This window comes from Gallus gallus, chromosome 12, assembly GCF_016699485.2.
Source record: "Gallus gallus isolate bGalGal1 chromosome 12, bGalGal1.mat.broiler.GRCg7b, whole genome shotgun sequence".
Classification (NCBI taxonomy): domain Eukaryota; kingdom Metazoa; phylum Chordata; class Aves; order Galliformes; family Phasianidae; genus Gallus; species Gallus gallus.
Genome location: NC_052543.1, coordinates 4,409,078 through 4,428,144, shown reverse-complemented (window position 1 = coordinate 4,428,144; position 19,067 = coordinate 4,409,078). Strand labels below are relative to the sequence as shown.

At 40.7% G+C, this 19,067-nt stretch overlaps 1 protein-coding gene and 2 long non-coding RNA genes across 5 annotated transcripts in view; 2 read left to right on the top strand and 1 right to left on the bottom strand.

The window, feature by feature from the left end:
• LOC107054455 overlaps positions 1–3,306 on the top strand; it is a 143,416-nt gene extending 140,110 nt beyond the window's left edge. The window contains exon 5 of the long non-coding RNA XR_005839385.2: positions 2,713–3,306. This is a non-coding gene — a long non-coding RNA (uncharacterized LOC107054455). The remainder of the gene's footprint in view (positions 1–2,712) is intronic.
• Positions 1–7,186, bottom strand: part of SLC6A1 (solute carrier family 6 member 1) — a 59,093-nt gene extending 51,907 nt beyond the window's left edge. For 2 of the 3 annotated variants that reach the window (XM_046900108.1, XM_414303.7), the window contains exon 1: positions 7,042–7,186. The gene's annotated coding sequence lies outside the window, so the exon portion shown is untranslated. Of the gene's footprint in view, positions 1–5,302; positions 5,559–7,041 lie in introns of those variants that run through there. The other variant, XM_015293474.4, reaches the window with a different exon arrangement.
• A 48-nt stretch (positions 7,187–7,234) lies between these two features.
• LOC121106649 overlaps positions 7,235–19,067 on the top strand; it is a 112,657-nt gene continuing 100,824 nt past the window's right edge. Inside the window, exon 1 of the long non-coding RNA XR_005839380.2 lies at positions 7,235–7,929. This is a non-coding gene — a long non-coding RNA (uncharacterized LOC121106649). The remainder of the gene's footprint in view (positions 7,930–19,067) is intronic.

The following is a 19,067-nucleotide window of genomic DNA, read 5'->3' as shown; positions in this document are numbered from 1 at the left end:
CTCCCTCCACCTTTTTTTTTTAAAAAAAAACCACAACACTTGCTATTGGAGTGTGGGGGAATGTATGTAGGCATTTCCACATCAAAGCATTACAGCAACTTCATTATGCTCTGCACAGCTTAATACAAAGTTCCTCTTGGTCACCAACCAGCAAATTTCAGGCAGAAGTAAATAACCTAATTTATTAAAGCGACCCTTGACAAATCTTCCATAAGTTGCTAGCTAGAGGTTTTATCCCCCTGAAATACACATAGGTCAGTGCAAACAGAAATGCTTTAAAACTGGAGGGTTTCAGGGCTCTTAAAAAGAAACATTGAAGGCACATCGTAAGTGTCCTTATGATTGACAGAGGACACCATCAGGCTACAGAACACAGTACATACAGCTACACTTTGGCTTAATTCTGTTCACAGTGTTATCAGAATGGAAGTTTTAAGTGTCTTGAATACAATCTGTCCTTAGCTATACCAGCCACCTTCAGTGCCAAGACTGGGACATCCAGTGCTTTTGAAGGCACACAAGGTCAGAAGCAAGATCAGATTTTGGAATGAACATGTCAGTGAGATGAATGAAGCCAGCTGATACCGCTCCTACAACCCCCATCCATTCAGAAAGCACCCAAGCTCTGAGATGAACAAAGCCCAGTTTCACACAGCCTCTATGAGCAGAGGGAATAGCTGGTCTCATGATGCTCATTGCTGCTAGAAACTCTCCCTTCTCTTGTTGCCATACTCCAGCTTACAAGCAAATGCTATGTCCCAAACAGAGAAGCACAGGAGGGTCCCAGCAGGTCCTGTTCTTCTGGGCTGGAGAGCAGTGGTTCAAAAAGAACTGATGTCTCTCTTGAAGAAGGATTTTAAAGTATATGTGATAAATATTTAAATGGTATTTTAGATTCTACAGAAAACAAGAGAAAAACTTCCACCAGTGTTAAACGAACATGCTGAATGCTAAGGAAAGTTAATAAATGTTTGGAGCTGCCATTACGATACGAACACAGCACTGTTTGCCACCTGAAAGCCTCCTGAGCTGCACACACAGCTTGTGCCCTCAGCTCATAATTCCAGCAGCTAGCAGGTGCAACAAGAGAGATTCGTGAGGAATGGTATTGTTTTAGAACATAAAAGCACAGTTCAGGTTCATTTTAATTTCAGAGGTTAGCTAGTCCTACGAAATTTTGCTAACTGCATATTCCTCGGAATAGATTCCTCTGTAATCAAATAATAATTAAAGCATCTGTGTTACTATCTATCCCTTTCTGCTATGGGTAGCATTTACAGAAGGCAACAAAGATGCAGCATGCAAAAAAAATCCCCACTATCAAGGCTCATCATCAGCGCAATAATTGGGATTTGTGCTAGTGTGGTTTATGAACTTATCTCCTTAGGCTTTCATTAGCCTTTAAAAACAATGGAGGAGGAGAGAAGAATACTAAACAGTGCCCCCTTGTTGTAACCACAACTGGAGGCCATGTTTACTCCTGTGATATTTGTTTTTAAAACAGCTGCCTCATTTCATCTCAGCTTCACTGAGAAAATAGTCATGCAGTGAGGAAACAGTTGTCATAGCCTGAAATTAAGAGATGTGTTAAAGAGCAATATCACATAGACAGAGAATAATATTTTCTCTCCAAACAGCATATCAATTGTCAGACCGAATCTCCACTATACTGCAGCCAGGCAAAAAATAGCCCTGACCAACCACCCCCTCCCACACACACACACACCACCTCCACAGGAAACAACCACCGCAAGAAGCAAACATATTTCCCTGAGCTACACCACCACAGAACCCCCCAAATTAAGCAGTTCCAAGCTTCAGTCTGATGAGGAGGTGCTGGCCGATAGCTGCCCTTAATCTTCAAGGGCAAATTGCAATCTACGTTTTAGAAGAAAGGTGATGGCACAAACTGTGCAAACTTCACCCCTCCTCTCCAACACCTACACTGACATGATAAACACACTGAGCAACTTCCCTGAGATACAACTAGATGTTATTTACCTTCAGAGGGAGGAACAAACAGTAATTTCTGGCACAAGCAAAATTCAAGATCAGACAGACAATTTACTAAAGAACTTTTAGCTTGAAAGGAATACATTGGTCAGTAACTGAAAAGGTACATCAAAAAAATCTCATTTGAAGTATGTATTTATTCACATGATTTTCCCTTCCTGTTTTGCTAGATTCTGATCTTGTTGTACTGTTCTTTTAAGTCACAGAATGAACCTCAACCTGTACAGGCACTGCTTGGAAAGCATATGAATACAGCTGCCATCAGAAGTGCTGATTTTACACTGTGAGCTTTCATTATAGGATGGCTTGTGTTGGAAGGGACCTCAAAGATCCCCAGTTCCAACCCCCCTGCTCTGGGCAGGGGTACTTATTTTAATGTCTAATTAGTGATGTTATAATGCAGAAAAATGCTTAGTTTATGCAAAGATTACTATAAGACAGCAGTTTAGACTAAAATCAGCATTAATTTTACTAACAGTATATCACAACTCTTTAGATATAGAAGTATGAAGATATAAATTATGATCTTCGACTTAAAAAAAACCCCAATCATTCTTAAGTAACATCTATTTTTGGACAATGTATTTTCAGAACAATTAATATCTAAGTATGCTAAATTTAAACCTGCTCATATCTAATATATAGTGCTAGCCACCAGAACATAAGGCTGACATCTGCTTTTTATTTTATTCCCTTTAGATTTTTACAGACAACCAGCAGCCCATTGGAATTCATACAGTGTAAGACAAATACAGGACTCCTGAGACACCAAAGCGATTACTCAAAGCAGTGCAGCAATTACAGCTTAAGTCAAAGGACTTACACCTGCTATTCCTTGTGTGTTCCCCATAGCATCTCTTGTAATGAAAAGCTCTAATTAACTCAATACAATGCAGAACTACTGTTGAGAAAGTCGCATTTTCTGAATGCTTAAGTCTGATCAGAGTAGCAAAGTGGAAATACCAGAATTTAAATGCAAATGGTTTGAGTCTGTTCCTGGAGCAAAGCCAAAGCATGACCACCCATGCCAGCATTGTTTCAGCTACAGTAGTGCAACTGACAGCAGTATTTAGTACTAGCTTTGCAGATTATATCAGCTCTGTTGTGGATGTGGTTATCATCTGCATTCGCAAGCTTGTGTGTTGGTCAGATCTTGAACAATTAACTGCAAAATACATCCAGGGCAGAAGTCTATGGGTTTCTTCCTGGAAACAAACAATTTGTTTTCATATTATACTATGTGTTTCTCTTTCTTCAAATTCCTTCATAACAGAGACCATATATATAAAGATGCTCTTTTGAAAACAATTTTATTTCTTTTCATATCAGGGAGCAAATCCCGTTTGCATTCTTGAAACAGCACTTTTTAGGCAGCTGGCAGAAATCATTCATTGGTAAAGGAGATCCAGGTGTCGATGAATTTGCTCATCAGGATGCCTTTTAAATCAACAGAACAAAACACATTTCAAATATCCAACTGCTGGTTCTGCCCTTAGAGAAGCCTCACAAGTAGCCTGAGGAAGTCTTGTATTTTATATATGCATTATTGTCCTCTAAAATAGAAAGCAAAAAAGCCAGTAATCCACTTGGTATTTCAGCCCATTCTCACACACAGCTTATGACAAAAGCAGACGTCAGGGCTGAAATACTGGCTATCCTTACACTGACGACCAAAGGGCATTCTTCTTGAAGCAGAGGAGCAAGACACTGCACTACAGTCACCAGGAGTTCTGAAGCACATCAACTGTTGTTTCGTCGAGCCAGACACCAAATAATTCACCTGTGATCTGAACATAGCTTAGAATAGACAAAAGTCTGAGGGCTGAATTTCCTATTGCTTTCTGTACAAGAAAAGACATCGCCGCCTCGTCCGCTACTTTAAGAGGCACTACAGTGGCTGACCTCGTCTTTTGTAACGAGATCTGTCAGGACAGTGAAAGTGTGTGCTGCCTTTCTCTATTTGGCCACATCTGTGCTGTCATCGCCTGTTCAAAGAGGTCAGGACTGCAGCATCAACCTTCCAGTACAAGCATTCAGAAAGGCTTTGAGGTGCACAGTTTTCCGCATTTTATGTAACCAAATATGTCACCGTATTAAAAGCACAACCATGCAAATGTCACAGATGACCATCGAACGTGCAGTTGAAAGGCACAGATATGTCCCCAAGTCCAAATTCATTTTTCGTTTCCAACATTCAACGCAAGCTTGAGTTAAAAGAAATCACAGTAAGTAGAAAATCTTAAGATAACTTGAAAAGAAATTGTCACCATAGATTCTCTTCAGAGAATATTTTTTTCCAAATCACTTGTTCATACTTGAGTCATCCCAGAAAGCATCTAAAGCTCATGGAAATTTGTCACTGCAGATAGGACGATGAGCGCAGAATTCTTACAGATTATTTCAAAATTTCCTTTTGGCATCTGTAGCTTGGGTTGCACTTAGGCATGACAAATAGATTCACATAGAGGCAAACATCTCTTCCCCCAACACCTTCCTCTGTTTAATTAGTACTCCCGCATACTTAGTAGTGCCATCAGTGCTGCAGTACTTCAGCAATAATGGAAGCTTCACATCAGCAATCAATACCTTCAGCAAATACATTAACCATCAATTTGCTTGATGAGAAATTAGCGTTTACTTCTGCAGTATGTTATATTGTGGGTCACAGTATTCAGGAAACAAATGAGATTAGTGCAGCCTCTGAATATAAGCAGCAGACTCAGTGTTTAACTTCACCCAAGACTATATGTTCAATAAGACAGACATGACAATTGTTTTGTTTTTCCCCTTTTCCACATATATGTCAAATGCTGAGATTTACACAGCCCTATCTAGAATATTTCAAACTCATTGGGTATGAATAAGTCAATTATCACAATACAGCTACTTATCACAAACAACTGCCTAACACTTATGCAGACCCAGGCTCACACGAACACATATACGATAAAGACAAGCTGTAAAAACCTCTGATCAACACCAAATGACATAATTCATACCTTTGACCTCTGAAGAAACACAAAACATCAGATTCTTACACATTTTACATCCTGTAGAGATTTAGAACTCCATCACAAGGAATTTTCTATGATGGTAATGTTATACTATAATGCCTCAAAACATGGCCATTTGACTGATTTCACCTTTGTACCCTTACAAGTGAAATTTATTTTAGCAACTGAAGGAAGATATCAACTTATACCTTCCCACTTCCCCCACCCCATCTAAAGCATTTATCTTCACATATGTTCAGTAACTCGATTTTGAGAAGGGTTGAAACTCCACATACCCAATTGAAGCCAATTTAAACAAGCCGAGCACCTGCGATTCAAATTCCTTTAGCACTTGCACATGAACTTAACTCCAGGTTTTCTATTGCCGTCCTTCATTTCTAGATTTCCACACTAAAAGCATAAGTTGCCAAGTTCCTCAGATTTTGAAATGACCAGAATCAGCCACTGTCCCTTTAATGTTCAGCTCGGTCTCCAGAGCAATGTCTTTTTACTAGAGCTCAGTGTGATTCATTGGAATCTGCCAGGCAGGTCAGGAAATCCCCTGGAGCAGAGGAAGAATATTAAAGAGATGGGACATGTATATCAAATCTCATTACCGTTCTCTTATGAGAATCAATCAAGTGAAAGGACGTGGTGATGTCATAATGACATCATTTACTTTGGGATTAGAAATCATAGCTACTTAGCAACCCAAACCAGCCAATACAGAAGAGGTCCAATGGAAGATGTTATCTTTTGACCCATTTACTCCAAGATAAATATTTGTCAGTTCTTGTTTGAAGACTTTAGATGATGGTCAATAACTTAAGAATTCCATTGTTTCCAGTACAAAATATGAGAAATAAAACATTCTCCCTGAACCTTTTTTTTTTTTTAAATAGTAGTAAAAAAATAATATCCAAATACATCATTTTCCCCTAAACAGCTGGTATGGATGCTTCCTCACAGCCATCATCTTTTGCACAAATTGAAGCCTTACAAAAGCACAAAGGAAAAGCTTGTGCTAAGCAGAGTTCATTATTTTAAAACCCACTACAGTCCCCACCAGAAATATGGACCTTTTAGTCCAGGGTACCCAATTCCATCGCATTAGAAACCATATTTGTTTCATTAAACTAAGCTAAAACCATCTCGATGAGCCCAGAAATCGCAGTGAGAAGTACAAACCAGAGAGACCCATGCAGCACAGAGCGGAACGGGTCACGCTCCTTGTGGGGCTATTTCTGGGACCTGAAAGGGGTTTGATGCCCGCAATCTATGCCTGACCTCATTTTCTTTAAAGTTCACTCATCTCTGTTGAAAATACAGTCGAAACGAGTTCTAAGGCAACTGAGCAAAGATAATACGTGCACTGAAATTATAACTAGGTCTTCAAATCCATTTCCAACAAGCCAGAAACACAGTGCCAGACCGGCACTTCGTCTCTGCAAATCCAGGGCTGTGTTACAGACGGAGAGCGTGGAAACATTAAATATCAAACGAAAGAAAATAAAACACTCCACCTCCTGGAAATAACTTTTATTAAGATGAGGTTAAGATCCCCGGTGAAACGAGGGCTCCGCGTTCTGTGAGTAAAAGCGCTTCACAGCCCCGCGCGCAGCAGACCTCCGCTCTGCCTTTCTGACCGCGGAGGCAGCGTGCACGCAAATGCAAGCACGAGAATATAAAACCGGAATGGTCTCGGCGCGATCGCAAAGGCACGAAGCGCCCGAACGCCGCCAGCGCAGCGGCAACAGGCGGAGCGCAGCGCTGCCCGCGGGATCACCTCCGTGCCTCGCGCCCACAGCTTCCCGCCCCGCGCTGCGCCTCGTCAGGGCGGCCGCGTCCCCCGGGGCAGCGGCAGCAGCAGCCGCCTGCCCACCTGTCTGCAGCCCTCCTGCTTGCAACCTGCCCGAGGAAGGGCGCGGGGCTTTGCTGCATCCCGCTGCATCCCACCGCCTCGCCTCGCCTCGCGTGCGGCCGCGGACCGGGCGCGGGGATGGGTGGAAGTTCGCACGCAGCGCGCACACCCTACCTGCCGCGGAGGCGGAGGAAGAAGATGAGAGTGAGCTCCTGCTGCTGCCGCCGCCGCTAACGCCGCCAATCGGCCCGAGCCACCGGCGCTGCCCACCCCGAGCGATAGTAATGTTCATTTAAAGCTCGGCGCCCGCCGCTCCGCCGCGCCCTCCCCGCGCAGCAGCGAGGCCGGCCGCGCACCGCCCCTTCCCGCCCCCAGCCCGCCCCTGAGCGGAGCGCTGAGGGGGCAACGGTCGCGCTCGCGCCTTGTCCGACCGCCGGCCGCGTCCCCTCACAGAACGGGGGCGGCACCTCTGAGCAGGTGATGCCAGGTGAGGCCGGAGGGCTCAGACCGCCCTGTCCTGGGTTACCAGAAGTTGAAGTGCAAAGTTAAGAACGGCAATCTGGGACGATGCTAAACAAACGAACAGTTCTCTGACCTGCGTGCCAGTGCTGCACGTTTCTGCACGAGAGGTTGTTTTAAAACGAGCTTATACCTCTGTTTTGAAAGTGCTGAAGCAGTTGTTTACAAAGTTCTTCACAAACCTTAAAGTGTATGAAAATAAATGGTCTGAATCCATTCCCTGGAGGAAGCGAAGCTGAAAGCATCCTTTTCAGCCTGAAAGTTTCTCCCTGTGGGGTGTCCAGCCAGAAGCCCCCAGCCCTATCGATGGCACCACAGCACAGGTGGCACAGGGGAGCAACATTGCCTCATCCAGGGCCCTCAGAGCAGGTGCCCTCCCGTGTTATGGTGCTTCTCCACAGCACTGAGAGCCACTCAGTGTTAGCAACTAGAATTGAGAAGATTGGCACCTCTGATGTCCCAGGTGGCGGCCTGAAGTGAGCAAGTGGAGATGACAGCTGGTCTGACTGAGCTCAAAGGATAGCTTCCAGAGAGTCCTACAAGGTAAGCTGGGTTTTCTGTCTGCAGGATGGAAGTGCCCGTTTTTGTTACAGAGCAGTCAGTCCCATGTCCTCTCTTGTATAGGTGACTGCCTTATAACACAGCCTCTATAGTTCAGAGGGCAAAGTAATGTTCACTACCTCTGCTAGCACCTGTTGGCTAATGATACACACGATAACAAAAGCAACACTACACCTTGTACTGTTGTACTCTTGTCACGACAGGAAGAACTACCCACATAACACTATAATATGGTGGAAAGTACAGTGATAACAGCAGGATGACATAGTCTTTGGCTGCAACACATGAGGGCAAACCCAAATGCAGCAGCCATAAATGCAGAAATAAAGGGAAAAAGCTACTTACCTTTAGAAAGCCTCAAGTAGGCAGGGATCTCCAGCTAGACCTCCTTACCTCCCCCCTGCCAACCCTTAAATGAGGTCTAGGAAGGGGTGGATCCTGGTTCCACCCCTTCTGTCACTCAGGTACACTGCATGCACCTGAGCTCCCCTGGGTTGGCCCTGCCTTCCCCACCAGGTACTCAATCACTTGTTCAGTCTGTGACTTAGCATTTCTGCTACAACCCCTTTTCTTCCCAGGCAGACCCAAAGTGCTTTTTTTGGTTATCACTTACACTGTAGGTAGAGCATGAACTTACTCCCATTTTTTTGGTCAATTTACTTAATTTCTACGTTGCCTTATATGAACTATATGCATAAACTAATGTTTAATACAGTTCATCATATAGCAATAGACACAAACGCTCATGTTTACTACTAGAAACTGCAGGTAGAGAGGATACACCTCGTAAAATTAGCTAATTGCCATTTTGAAATCTAACTAATTATGCATAGGTTGCCAGATTGCTCAGAACCTTGAATGACTTGCTTGTGAGTTTTAATGTAGAAAATGTGTTAGGACAGTTTAACGCCATTGCTCATTAATTACAAAGAGTACATATGATGAGACTAATAATAGGATTGTCCTGTAATCCAATGTAATAATCAGAAATTGTTTTTGCCTGTGTAGCCTGAAAAGGTAATAGCTAAGGATATTCTAGTTGTCTAATTTATACAGTAACAAGGAATAACTACTGCTCTGGAATTTCTACTATTACTTTAGGGTTATATATTTTGTTACTAATTAGCACTTAATTAGCCCTTGTCTTCATCACAGTCCCATCATCCTTGCATTTAGACTAAGTATTGGTTCCAATTCACTAGGTTTTTAAAAAATATAGGATATATTCAGTTGTTGAGACAAAGAGCATTACCCAGAATAATACTGTCTGACTATTCAGTTCACCTGAGAGTGGTTCTTAAAGAATAGAACTACCTTTCTCTGGGCATGGGTGTGCCCTGACTGCTGAAGAGTACAGAAGAGACTACAGCCCACTCCACTGGCACTGTCTGGCATGGTTATCTGCTATGTTGTGTCCATGCAGCTGACTAGGCTTCCTCTGCAGTGGTTACAATGCACTGGGATTTAAGTATCTTTTGCCTCCATGACAATTTTTTTTCTTTTTTCTTTTTTTTTTTTTTTGGGGGGGGGGGTGGGGGGGGGGAGGTGGAAGGGGTGTGAGGTCAAACTGCCATCTGAAAAGTAGCTGCATAAATTAGTCATTTGCAGCTACCAAGTAGAAGACTTTATACCACATCTTTGAACAACGTGTTTTTGCATTTCTAAATGAATTTTCACGCATTTCTAAATGAAATTTTTATTTAACAGTAGGGAAGAATTTCTATAAATTCCATTAACAGCCAACACTGTGCAGAGCAAACTCTAGCCCATTGGTTTCCAAATTGTGGCTTGTGAGCTGATCACAGCATGTGATCTGCATTTCAGCAGTACATCTGTATTAAAACAAGAGATCTCAAGATCACCTCAACTCAGTTTGCTCAGACTGTGATCCATGAGAGTTTTGGAAAGGTAATTTTGACTAACGCATTCTATTTGGTTATCAGTAATGAAGTGTCATGGAGCCAAAATGCTAATCCATGCCTCAGCCTTCACCTTTACAGCTTTCCTGACTATCTTTTGAAAGAAAGAAGCCTGTGAGCCTGTGATTTTTTTTGGAGGCAGTGTCATAATCTCTAACTATTTAAGATTGAGTTGCTAGGTAAACTGTGACAGGGTCCGGTGGAAAGTTCTGCTTTAAAATGGATGTCATGCTATGGTTCGTTGACTTGAAAAAGTCTACTACTGTTTCATCATAACAGGAGACTGCAGTTGTACTGATTTACAAAGTGTGCGGAGTTGTCCAAGATAACATTAAAGTAGTAAGTTTAATCTAAACAGCCAGGAGAGTACACCATGGATTTCAGCACAGTCTGCTCAAGCTTGTGGTGCTCTTGACACTCGGTATCTCTACTGTTCTTGGTACTACATGTAAAGATGTCTAGCTCTTCATTGAACTTACTATCTGATTCATAATGCTGTTGTCCAGATGATCTGGAAGTATTTTCCAACCTTAATGATTCTGTGATTCTGTACAATGCACAATTCCTTACAAATATCTAAAAAAATTGATCTTATATTTGAAGATGATCTTGTGAGTGAGGGAAACTGTGTAGTTTCCCCTTAGTTTCTTGCAGATTATTTATAAATATGTTGTCCTTCACCTGCTGTATTGGCAAACTGGTATTTCAGAAGCATGTATCTAGAGAAAGTTGTTTAATAACTGGTTCCTGGATGCACAGAGCTGTTCCCATATTGGTGTGACTGACTGCTGACTCCCTTGAAGGACACATTGGTTGGGCATAGGCTTGGATGCATGGTAAGGCACGTTCTAACACAGACATCTCTGGGAGAAAGGACATAAATGTGGAGCATCCCACTGGCTAGTCAATTCTGAGAACAGACCTAAGATTTACATATAGGACAAGCATTCCAGTGGGACTGAACTATCACTTCCAGTAATTTGATGTAACCTGGCTGGCTTGGAGAATCTAACAGTGTGCATTTGTCAGGAAATTTTATCAGGTGCTGTCTGAGCAATCTAAGAAGACCAGTACTAGGGGGTTGGAAGGCAGAAATCTGTTCAATTGAGGAAACTTAAAAATTAGTTTAAACTCTAAGCTGTTATCTGCAGGCCTGAAGGAAGAAGATAGTTACACTGATAAGTACAAAGCAGATCAGTACTTGTTTTGGCAGGTTTAAGAACTGTTGCTATCACTGTGTTTGCACCAGTTTTAATACATCTAAACCTTACACGATACAGTGCTGTATTTTTAATGCTGTTCTAGATGACATGATAACCAGACTCTTGCTCCAATCATTCTATTTGTCATCTGCTTAAAAAATTCCAGAGTATAATCTTTCCAAAATGTGGCATTTATATTGAGATAAATTTATATTGAGATGTTTGTGTGTTTTATTTGACTGGTTTTCTTTCCAAAAAGGAAAACACATCCCCATGATGAGTGTTTTGTTGTTGTTGTTGTTTTGTGTTTATATGAACATATACAATATTGTAGCTTTTGACAGTTATATATCAGATAGAAACTAACTTACAGCAAATAAAGAACTACTACTAAACCCAAGTTTAGTACTGCACTACTACTGCATTAAACCCAAGCACCATATCTACTAGCAATTAGCCTTTGTGGTGAATAATTCGGCAAATTCTTAAAACATTATCCTTCTGGTTGTAAGTCATCAGCTCTCAAAAGCTCTGAAAGGTTATGGCTAGCCAGGGCTAGGATAAGAAATGTAATCATGCGTTACACAGTGCAACATTGCTTACTCAGCAGAAATACGTTGTGCGAAGTGTTCGTAGTGGATTAGGTGAATCCTAAGGTTCTGGCCAGCATTTTTGACATAAGATCTTATAAGTATCCTATCTGAACTAGCTAACATAAGATTAACTCACACTTTCCTCATCCAGTTGCTATCAGAGTAATAATTGTTGAGTGTGCCCCAGTGTTTCATTTGACTCCTTCTTGAGTCTTAGCCGTTTTTCATTGTGTGTAACAACATGTTCTGATGAGGAGGTGCTATGTTCAGTCTTGAAGTGGCCACGCTGAAGAGGTTAAAGAAGGGCGACCCTGATTTGAACTCAGCTGCGTGAGTATAATTATGCACATTACTTGGCCAATGTTTTATCAAGAGGTCCTGGACTCTTTAAAATGTGCTATTATAATTTGCTATTCATTATCTGTTGATTAAAACCAGCAGGAATGTGTGACTACTAAAACTACACAAACCCAACTTTTCACGGGGTCTAACAGCAGACAAAAGTTTATATTATTTCAACTAAATTTGCTTCAATTTGGAAATATTTAGCTGTTTCAATTTAATTTGTGCTCCTTACATCTTACTGAAGAACGAACTGGAGAAGTTGTGAAAATACAAACATCTTTCTTAAGTTGTTCAGAAAGTTGCTGTTCAAACTGCAATGCAATTCTGGCCTTACAAATCAGTGGTCACTGTTTGAAAGATCCTCAAGTGCAAACCACAAAACAGAGACTGATCAGCTTCACTCAACTGTTAAGATGACAGAAAGGCACACAGAAACCTGGATATAACATAGGAAAAGACTTATCTATTTTTTTAAATCTCATTGGTAAAAATTCCCCAGGTAGTGCTATCGAGTTTGCTGTCTTGAAGTATCTATATCAACATCAACCTCAGTGTTGTGAGTGTTGGCTTTGAAGGATCAAAGAGAGCTTCTGCAAGTGCAGACAGTTCAGGGCCTCATCCAAAGTACCCAGAACTCAGCGTGAAAAACTTTTTCATTGACTTTGATGATGGTGTTTGGAGCAGGCCCCTGATAATAATTACATTGGAGCTTAGCCATGGTGACTGCTATTAGAGCTAGGATTTGGCCTTGACAGATGATGATAAATAATCTAATGATTATTATAGCACTTATTTTTTGCATTTCTATAGCATTAAAATGCATTCATAGTTTCATTATATTTTTACATCTCAAAGAATGAAAGTTGGCTTGAATTGTGTTTTAAAAAATAGCTTGCATCTGTCTTGGCTCTCAAGAACAGTTATTGGACTTTGATAACATCTGGAAAGGAAAGAAAAGTACTGCATATAAGGGCAGATGCTAAGTATAGCAGAGACAAAAAGATTTGACTCCCTCATCACAGCATTCAAATAAAGGAAAAAAGAGACGATAGAAGCTTTGTATGGCTGAGGAAGTACCAAAAGCCATAAGGGACAATAGGTGGCATCAGGGAAGATGGTGGCAGTGCCAACGTTTCCTGTCATCCAAAAGAGTTTTCAAAACGTCTTTCTTTCTTCAAAACAGCACACTTCAAGCCATCAGAGATCCTAGCATTAAGACTCATCTTCATAGTTTATTGATATCAGCTAAAGAGAGATTATTTTTATAATGCAATTATCATTTTCACACTATAAGCCATTAAATTAATCTGGGAGTAGCCATGATTTTTTTGCTCCATACCACAACAGTATGCTGAATGCTCTTCTGGAAAGAACAGCACCTTGCTGTCTAGGAAGACATTTTCTCACACAAAACCATGTTGTCCCACATAGCCTTGCTACATGGTGATATTTCACATCACTCCCGTGCCACTATGCTGCAGCAGCACAAATCCCTATGAGAGGTGCTATTTTGCAGTCTGTATGGATGGAGTACGGTGTGAACTCACTTCCATACACTATAAGAAGAAAAGAAACAGTTCTTCACGGGGTCTTTTCCCCTCTAACCTGATACTTAAATTGTCAGAGAAGAGCAAAAAGTAACTAGTGAAACCTTAGCACTGGAACAGGCTTACGGAGTGTCCTTCTCTGAAGACACTGAGAACACACCTGGATGCTTTCCTGTGCTACCCATTTTAGGGAACCTGCTTAGCAGGTGGGCTGAACTAGGTGATCTCCAGAGGTCACTTCTGACCTCGATGACTCTGTGAAAACACATTGCTTGAAATACACGGTTATATTATTGCAGAGTACTTGTACAAGGAAGTTGGCTTGTGCATACCATTCTAGGCTATTGTAATTTTTTTTCTCCTTTTAAAAGTATCTTTCAGAATTGATTGCTTCAGATTTTAAGAATTTGAGAAATCCAGAGGGCTTCATACTCATTGATTGTTGCACTCTTGGGGGTTGCTAGGTCTGGTCTGTGGGAAATGTGCTTAGAAATGCACTAAGTCAATCGAGTGAGTTCTTTCATACTGCTTAATTGAATCTCATCAGCATGTTTCTCCTGTTTGCACAACTGTGATCTTGCTGTGTTGAGGCAGCGTGAGTTGCTGAGTAGAATCTTAAGCTTAGTTTATACTGCGGTTTGAAAGAGGTTTGTTTTATCACTCGTACAGGGTGGAATCGAACCCTGAAAAGCTGACTGTGTAAGCATAATATCCATCCTTCACATGGTTTTGAACAGGTTTAGAAAGACACAAGTAGCATCATTGTACTTCTACTCTGTGAGGAAGTACGTACTTCTCAATTAGAAGAATTTCTTACCCATCATACATTTCTACACGTAGTGTTCATTCATAGTGTTCTTTAAAGATAAAGGTAATTTTCCCAATATATCATTACCTCACTAATATGCTCGCAGATTTCACACCTCAAGAAATTAGACATCACTACAGAAAATAAGTCAAGTTCTTCTCTCTATGCTTTTCTGTTGTTCTTTTAAAGATGTAATGGGACAGGTGATGCTCGTACTCTTCGATGCTAAATATTTAAAAAGTTTCTGTTCCAAACTAGTTTGCTGAAAGAACAGGAGCATCACCCAGTACATGCCTAAACATAGAGTGTTTTCTGAGCCAAGGGGGTTTTCTGAAGGCTTACGTATACTCAAGGAACTAAGGCACTGGATGTTAGAGCTGTGTGAAAGAGAAATGGGAAATTCAGATACCGGTTCTGAAGGAGCATTCGAGAAAGTGCAGGAGAGAGCTGAAAGCAGAACATGAAATGGAGTCTATGGCAAATTCTGTTATACACCCAAACCACACATTCATCTTTCTCTGCAAAGACAGACGGATTGCTTCAAGGTAATACTGTCTATCCTTATCTCCACCTTAACATAACCACTCACATCAGGAAGTTTTAAAAGAAACTTTGAAAAGGAATGACAGCTTTCATCATTGAAAGGACAGTGTTTTTATTTTTTTTCCCAGCAAATATCCCATTTACTATGCTGTTAAAATCATTTTTAGTTATGTTATTGTTATACAAGCATATATGTTTTCAAAGAGATTAAAAACTGTTGGTGATTTAGGTCAGGCTTTAAATTTGAATTATCCAGACAAAATCTTCTGTACTGAAAGTTCTGACATCTTCTTCTGATAAATGAGTATGCTACTTCCTGAGTTGGGATGCTCTTATCCATGTGTTAGGCATAATATCAGTTCAAAAAATACACGAAAATCATAACTGTAATTTTATTATGCAGAGTTATTTATTGGACTTAACATCATTTTGGGAAGTGTACCAACAATTTGCATTTTCTCCTGACACTTTCACTATACTCAGTTGTATGTTTGCAATGCCAGTTCAGAATACTTAGGCAAATTAATTCTAGTTTCAATATTGTAATGCTATTTTTTATTTCATTTCCTCTAATGTGCTTTCTCCGCTTGTAAGACATTCAAATAACTTTTAAAGCCACCTGAAGAACCTGAATTCCCAAAAGCCACCTCTTTCAGTGGTACTGTTCTTTACAGTTCGAAAGCATGTCCCTTTAAATTACCTAGGAGGTTTCGCTTTCACTTCAAAACTGATGTGGCTTTTTCCTCAGCCTTCATACCAAGCTCAACACACATCAAAAGGCAATGGGGACCAGTTCCCTTGGAGCAATGCTATCCAGAGGCTACCACAGTGCTGGAAACTGTGCCATGGGAGGTGCTGTAGTTCTGATAAAGCAAAACCGAAGAGTTTGGCTGTTGTGGTTCAAGTATTTTTTGTTGTTCCTTTCACAAGAGTAAGATAGAACATTAAGCCCCAGTGTTCTGGCTATATTCCAACCTGCACAATTACATTCTGCCTGCCCTATGTTTCCCCTGCAGCTGTAATTACTCATTATTTCTACACATAAAGACTTGTGTATCATTGCTCTAGCTGTTGAAAATTGCCTTGCTCATTCCCCAGAGTGGACAACTGTAGTGGTGAGAGTAAGGTAATCCAATGTGAATCTGAGTTGTAGAACCATGCTAGGCTCTTGCAAGATGACAGACATCTTGCATCCTGAGGCCCCATCACAAGAAAGAAAGAACTGTTGGACCTGGTCCAGAGGAGGCCACAAAGATGCTCAGAGGGCTGGAGCACCTCTCCTACAAAGACAGTCTGAGGGATTTGGGCTTGTTCAGCCTGGTGAAGAGAAGGATCTGTTAAGACCTCACTGTGGCCTTCCAGTACTTGAGGGGAACTTATAAACAGGAGGAAGACCTATTTTTTACACGGTTTGATAGTGACAGGACAAGGGGGAATGGCTTTAAACTAGAAGAGGGGAGATTTAGATTATATGTCAGGAAGAAATTTTATGCTCAGAGGGTGGTGAGGTGCTGGAACAGATTGCCCAGAAAGGTTGTGGATGCCCCATCTTTGCAGGCATTCAAAGCCAGGTTGGATGGGGCCCTGGGCAGCCTGGTCTGGTGGGCGGCAACTCTGTCCAGAGCAGGGTTGTTGGAACTAGAGAATCTTTAAGGTCCCTCCAACCTAAGCCATTCTATAATTCTACGATATTTTTCCTCCCGTGTGTGTGATCTCTGTATATGAAGTCACAACAACTAGGGCTAGAGAAAGCTCAACAGAAATAAGGACAAGCACTGCCACTTCATGCAGCTTAGGAGAACAACTGTCCAGTTAACACGAATTTGAATTTGAGATTTGATTTATGTGAGAAAAATCCACAAGGGAGGAAGTGAACTTCAGCAGCTGGAAATATATTTTGATTGCATTCTGATTAATTTCCTGGAGAGAGGGTAATACACTATCATTTTGCAAAAATGTATTCAAGAATTTTTTGTCCTCTTATGAAGCTTTTAAAGCTGTATCTTTGCAAAGACATAGAAGTCCTCCATAATGAGTTTTGAGATTCAATTTATATTACAACCTAACTCCAGATATGATATTTGCAGCCCATGAAAAAAACATTTTATAAACAGTCTGACTGTACTGATATTCTTTTCAATTGTCTGTGAATGCCTGATAAAAAGGGGACCCCTTGCAAAAGCTGTTCTAAAGTCAGTTTTAGCTGGCAGAACAGGGAAGGGGAAAATCAATTAAGCAGCTAAAAAAATTGATTTTCTCTAGGAGAAGAAGCAGACATTATGCATTCCTAGTTTTCCTTGGGTTCTACTGATGATGGCAATTGTATATTCCTATTAGCACAGTGTTTCACAGTTTGCTAGTTCGCTTATGTCTATATAAAGTTATCCAAACTAGATCTAATATGTCTTAAAAAAGAGAAACCAAAACAAGCACCTTATGTGTGCACGCTCAGTCACATATACAGCCTAATAAGATAATGTGAAAAGTACACTTAAAGCTGGCACTGCTTTTCCTATGTGTGCTAAGAAAATCAATTAAAAAAAAATCTGTTTAATGATCTGAGATAGGCCTCAAACTTGCTTCCTCACAACGAAACAGTGGCTTCTCTTAGTCAATCCCTCATGGAGATATGCATAACAACTCTTTAGAGCTTTCTTGCCCTTGCCAGGTTAGTCACTGCCACACAACAAATAATAGCAGCATCTTCTTAAATAGAGTAGCCTCCTATGAAGGAATAAAGGGTGTAAAAGCTGTCTTGTTTAAACAGTCTTAAAATGATTCCAAGTTCATCCGTAAGTATTTTGAATATGTCCTCCAACCTCAATTATGTACCCATGACGTAACTATATCCTTCTGCACAATAGCCAAGCCAGCTGTGTTACAGCATTCAAACTCTGTGCTACTATTACTACACATTTCAGGAAGAGGAGCCAATTCTTCCCAGATCCATTTCATCTTTCTTCATATATACGCGTATCAGCTAGTCCTAGAAATTATGGTGGATATTTTTATGGAAGTGATACTGGTTAACATTCCTCTCTGTTGTAGTTAGCAATCTTATATTCACTTGACACTCTCCAAACTATGCTTCTACAATATTGATGAAAATACCTAAATATGAGTTGCCACATGGCAGGATAACCAGCTTTCTTGGTCCTGTGAGCTACAAAGTACAACCTATGTGGCTGGCAGCCACAGATTATATCCTAGGTATCTCAAGAGTGATGTGGAAAGAGATTTCAGGAGAAGGTTACAGGTGAGGGTGATACTGCTTTCCAGAAGTCTCAGCTATCTATTGCTGCAAATCAGAAAAGAACTGCTTTCTAGGAAGTGCTGAGCAGCAGTGTTCTGAAAAACTGTTAAGTCTCTCAAGCTAAACGCTCAAATCACTACATTCTTTTGAATGGCTTTAGAGTATCCAATCATCTCTTTCTTGAAGAAGGACATATTTCACGACTATCAAAAGTTCAGATTCAAGATAGTTAGAAAGTATTTGAGGAAGTCAGCCTACAACTTATTCAGAGATGTTTATAAGAGGAAAACAGAACTTTTACCACTTTTGTCAACATGAATATCAGTTTCAGTTTGCTCTGATAACAGTTAAAAAAATGTAGGTAAGAGATAGATTGAAACCTAAGCTGATAACATAAATTAGCTATTCATCCAAAGAAAAAGAATCATAACTTTAAAAAGGAAATATGCTTGAGATTCAGGCTGTTTTCAAGTGCGATGGGATGGCTTACAATTCTCATATGAGACCTATTTGTTTGAAGACTGGCAACTAAGGCAAAAAGAACAATGTGTTTCTGTTTTTGAAAGTCAAATATTTTGGGATTTATCCTATCCTCAGATGTATAAACTTGGTACATCTTATACTCTTAACTGTGTGTACGCTTTACTTTGGGCAGGAAAAACTCAAAAGTCTTGTAACTCCAAAAGAACTGTAACTGCAATTACTTCTTTGGAAGTATGAGTGTAGGGATTGAAGACAGCAAAGCTGTTTATGTCAACGTTTCCTTGCTTCATGTGGAAGCGCAGAACAGATTCAAAATGAATGAATTATCTTACACATAATGCGTTTGACTTCAGAAGGGTTCAGAAGAATTTTAGCTCTTTTAAAATATGTTTGGTTTGATGTAATCTTAATTTCCCAGTGACTTTCT